At 39.0% G+C, this 5,176-nt stretch overlaps 1 long non-coding RNA gene and 1 other non-coding gene across 3 annotated transcripts; both read right to left on the bottom strand.

Moving 5' to 3' along the window:
• Positions 1-499: 499 nt before the first annotated feature.
• LOC143303488 (uncharacterized) lies at positions 500-1,830 on the bottom strand. 2 transcript variants are annotated; one of them, XR_013059868.1, is made up of 3 exons: positions 1,701-1,830; positions 842-900; positions 500-679 (listed from the first exon to the last, which is right to left on the bottom strand). It is a non-coding gene; the product is annotated as an uncharacterized LOC143303488 (long non-coding RNA). The 2 variants fall into 2 exon arrangements; XR_013059867.1 differs by having other exon boundaries at positions 1,705-1,830.
• Positions 1,831-3,996: 2,166 nt separating this feature from the next.
• Positions 3,997-4,068, bottom strand: TRNAH-GUG (transfer RNA histidin (anticodon GUG)). The gene has a single exon. It is a non-coding gene; the product is annotated as a tRNA-His (tRNA).
• Between the last annotated feature and the right edge of the window lie 1,108 nt (positions 4,069-5,176).

Here is a 5,176-nt window from a genome sequence, read left to right as displayed (position 1 = left end):
GGGAGGTTTGCGAAGTATTGTTCTCGATACGTCATGCTATATGGTCGGTATGTCTCCAGGCGCGATGCTCGAGGTCCATTCGCAACCTTGAGAAGAGGTCGCCACATTACGGACTACTTGTTTGTTGATAAAGATAGAGTCTGCTCTAAGTAAGTTCAGCAACTGTTACTTTGGAGATGTTTTCTGGGGATCTCCGAAATTTTCTTGCGGTTCTAACATATTTTGTATAGTATCGTAGTGGCAGCTATCTACTTGCCAAGTCGCATTACAGGAAAAAACCTGGGAGCACGAGAAATTACTTTGAACTCCGAGACAGTTGGCCTGATATAGTCGGCTGCCCGAAAGTTCCATTATAATATTTCAGAATTAACCATAATAGGATTTGGAAATATTGCGTTATAACGGTTTGTGAACAATATAAAGGAATAACGATGATGTGTAGGTCAAGATGGATGTAGGTCGTAAGACAAAGGATAGTGTAGATAAATATAATATGGTGTATTTATAAACAAGTTATTTATTATAAATTATTGAATATGTATGCAGATCAGTCGTATTATAGCGGCAATCGTTAGAGCCAAATTATTAATTTTAGGTTTTATCGTTGTTAATACTATGTTGGTTATGGCCATGATCAAGGTAAATCAGGATAGTCCTGACCAAGGTCGGTGGTCTAGACCTATAACAAATAATATCAATATTAATATAGCAAATAAATATCGTAAACATCGATATCATTTGTAAGGGGATGTATTTTGAGCATAGTGAATTTATGTTGAACAGTTGTTGGAAACTAGGTTGAAATTAGATAATACTGTTGTTACTTATGTTATAGATTTACCCGTTAATTTTAATGAGATGTAAGTATTCAGGCGCCGTTAATTCACTGGATATGTCACCCTAAAACAGGATGTTTAAATTTTAGATTATATATTGTACTGATAGGAAGTATTTTATTGCTACAATTATGAGTTTTGATTAAATACAGCATAGTGTCCAGTTAGTACGAGAGAGGAGGTCAGTCCTGAAAAATGACACTAATTGTATAATAACAAAGGACAAGCCAAACATAGCAGAATGATTGATCGGCTAGCGGGTGGTTGTGTCTATCAGAAGCAAAAGAAATTTGAAAGATCTTAGTTTATAGGACTTGTTGACAATCAATGTCACGTGGTCGATATAATGTTGAGTGGGCTGTATTTACATACACAACATAATTTATAAAATAAGCAATTCTTATATTTGATTTAAGAAATGATACATCGTTTGCGAGCAGTATTTACTAGACAGTGGCTGAAATTCAGTTGATAATGTAAATTTAATAATTAAATAACTAACGAATGAGTTATTAGTCTATAAAACACGAATGAAACCGATGATAACACTCTATGGCGCGTTAGTGGATGGGTATTCTACTACGATGGCTTTACATTTGTAGATATAAATAATGATTGATATTATTATAGGGATTGGGTGATCACTGCATTGCAGCATGAGAGTTGTATAGCACTGACAGAGTTAATCGAGTAGAGATAGTGGCTAGTTATTGATAAACTGCGTAAAATGCACTTGCACTTGCACTTGCACATAAATTCAATCGAGGTTGTTAGTTAGAATCACGTGGCAAGCTAAGGTATAAATTATATCACTGCACGTTTTTCTGGATATAACACGCATGATGTTAGGATAATGAATGGTACTCGCTAGCGTGACATGGTTTACACTTGCGCATCTTGCTCGACCACCTTGCGATTTTGGTACTTTATTACATTTATTACATAATAACGACGGGTACTATGACTGGCAGCCGGCGCCATGTTGCGTACGATCTTAGATCTATCATGCGAGATATCGAATCTATTGCGCACGCGTTGGTCTTGTGTGACGCGCATGGTAATATAGATCGCGTCTTCTTGGCCAGACGTCGCCACCTTACGGACCGCTTGGGTGCTGACCATGGTGTAGTCGGCAAGAAGCAAGCTCCTAATTTTAGGATTTATGTCATATAAATCTAATATTTATTTATTTGTTAAATATAACGGATTTGCGAATGTGTCCGACGAGTCGAACGTAAAAGTAAAAGTAAAATAAAAATTAAATTAAAGTTAAATGAAAATTTGAGAAATTACTTAATTCTAAAGGAAGTATATGCGACAGAAGGAAATACAAATGCGAACTTAGAGACTTCTATGTATCCACGCTCTTTCTGCACACACACTAACAAAAGTTGCGGTTTGCTTATAAAGTAATTGATGATTTATGGGTTATGTGAGGGTTGTTATTATACAGGGATTGATGAATTTTGTTGTGACGATTGGGTTTGCTCATGGATTACGGATGGTATTTTTTCGGAAAGACTTGGCATATTAGTTCGACGAATCTGGCTATGCCTCTTCATTTAAACAAATATGGATAAGTTTATAACAGACGAAAAAATTACGGCGCAGGTGGTTTCGGGGCCCCCAGGCCTCGTCGGTGCTTCGAGTGGCGTTCCAGGCTCGACTCGATGGTCATCCAGTGACTGGGCAAACGTGGAGAGGAGGGTGGGTCTCGGAGCCCCCTCTCGTTCGAAAAATACGATCGGGGACCAGAGCTAAGAGGACAGAGAGTTCGAAGTTGGAGGAGGCAATGAAAGGTGCAGAAAAGTAAGTAAAAAAGGGGGCGTCGGGTACCTCTTCCCTCGAAAAAAATGCGAAGCTTCTTGAATTTAGTAACGATATTCGAGAGGTGGTGGAGAAAAAGGAATCCGTCAGCCTAAAAGTAAGTGACGGAAGGATACCGCCGAGAATTGTTTCTGTCACTACCGTCAAGGGGGGATATTTGGCTCCGGTTGTGAAAGGAACTAGCGGAGTGGAGGGGAACTCCCTTGTAACCTGGTCGGGTTCAGCCGTGAAATCGGCTAGTAAAACGTCGAAGAGGCCGTCAGCTCATCCGAAGGTGAGGCTTCCGTATCGAAGAGTGGCTGGGAGCGTCGGGTCGACGTTGTGATCATCTCAGAACCTAATCGACAGCTCTCCTGGTATAACGATACGAAGAGGGATGTGCCCATCTGGGCAACAAGATTTAATGGCTTCTACCTCCGCGAAGATACGTTGGCTGAAGAGGAGGAATATGTCGGGATCAAGAAAGCTACTGCTCGCCCAACGTCAGCCTAAACATCTTTGACGAGTACGCGGAGAAACTCGACATATCCATTGGGGCAGCCGTGAGGAGATGCAAGGAAGTTATCATCTCAGGAGACTTCAATGCAAAATCTAAGCCATGGGGTGTCATCAAGACTGACAGAAGGAGAAGGATGCTTTTAGAGGTTCTGGATAGGAACCACCTTGCTCCTATTAGGGTCCGTAAGGGTTCCACGTTTCAGACAGGTATCAGAAGGAGTTTCCTAGACATTATGAGCTTTAGTGGTAGCTTCTTTAAGAAACATAAACGCTGTGTAGTCCTTGGGTATTACAGCGCCTCGAATCACAGTTATGTGCTACAATGAATTTAAAGACTTGGTTATGCCTAGGAGTAGGGGGCGTTTTGGGTATTCGAAGAAAGACATAGTGCCGGAGATGTTTTTTAAAAACTTGGACGATAAGAAGGTTAAATTATTGGGAGCGCGGACAGGCGTGGTGGAATATCAGGAAGATTCCCTGCAGAGAATTGCGTCAACGAGAATCGTAAAGTCCCGTTACGATTAGATAATCGACGTCACGAACTGATCGATCCCCTTATTTCTGTAAGGATAATAGGGGTGGTTCAATTGAGTATATGCTGAATTAACAGGTATAAATTACAGTTTATTCAAACAACATGTTGACTAGAACTAAATACATAAGTCGGTTCAATTACTTCATTGGTCGCCAATTTACGAACTGTCACGAGCAAGTCAACAAGAGAATCGTAATTCTATCGAGAATTTTCATTTTTATTAATTAAGCCAAGAAAACTTTTGAGAAAATAAAATAAAAAAAAAAACCTCCACCGTAACAATGTGCCTTGGGGTAACATTGCCGTGACCAGGATTTGAACCTGGGTTACTACGGCCACAACGTAGGGTCCTAGCCATTAGACGATCACGGCTATTGGAGTATTATATTTGGAATGTTCTGAATGGTTGATGATAACTACCAGCAATGATCAAGTTGATCCACCAACCGTGAAGGTCTTTCTACTCTGACACAATTGTGATTAATCCATTCATCTATAATTCAAACTGGCTGTAATTCAAATTATATGCATATATATGTACGTACATTTATGATTTATGAATTTTAGAGACGCGATAAGATTATTATCAAAGAAATGTAATATCGTTTTCACGTTAAGACTAACATTTATTATCGTCAAATATTTATGCGATCCCTTACGATTCGAACTTATTAACACATTTTTCATTAACCGGTATCATAGTGCAATATTTGCAATTTTTATTTTTGTATTGAGTACGGATTTGTACACAGCATTTTATAATCATAAATTCCACAAATGTGAGTCAAATTTAAGAATTAAGGAAAGAATTAAGCTCTTGCATATTTCTCTAATTTATTGGGTTGGCAGCAAAGTGATTGCAGATTTTGTTATTACTACCTAATGGAAAAAACCGCAATATATATTTTCGCAATATAATATATTATCTATATGAACAAACTAAAGAATAGTAAATAAATTGATAGAATATAATTAGGTTTCGCGACGTAAGCTTAAATGGTGACGGGTCAAGAAGTGTGTAACGACTGACTTTCTGTGAAGACGTTGGTGCGGAGGAAAATTTGTGATGGGTGGATCTAAGAACACGAGATAAGCTGATTCGTTAAGGACAAGTTTTCGTTAGGAAAGTGAGGGAAATAGACTTCGCTCTTAATTGGTTATTTACCAGGTTGATGGGCGAGGAAGGGTGCTAACCGCCCCCGAGAGAAAGTTGCTAGTGGGAAGCATCATACGTGTAAAAAATCAACTTTCCCGTGTCTTCTCGTAGTAGGCAATAACTTTTAGAAAACAATTCAGTAAAAAGATATTTGTTTGGTCTGAAGAACCTTAAATAGAAAATTTCTGAGTTTTGTGGTGGATCCTTAAGATTATTGAGGGTACATAATAAGGATGTGTAGGCATCTGGCTGCCATTTTGCCCGCAGTATGTGGCCTGATCTAGGTAGAGAGTCACCAGACGTAACAGTAATGTACACGGAAGT

Source organism: Bombus vancouverensis, chromosome 13, assembly GCF_051014615.1.
Source record: "Bombus vancouverensis nearcticus chromosome 13, iyBomVanc1_principal, whole genome shotgun sequence".
Taxonomy (NCBI): Eukaryota; Metazoa; Arthropoda; class Insecta; order Hymenoptera; family Apidae; genus Bombus; species Bombus vancouverensis.
The sequence above is the reverse complement of the archived record's forward strand: the minus strand, read 5'-3'. Positions and strand labels throughout refer to the sequence as shown.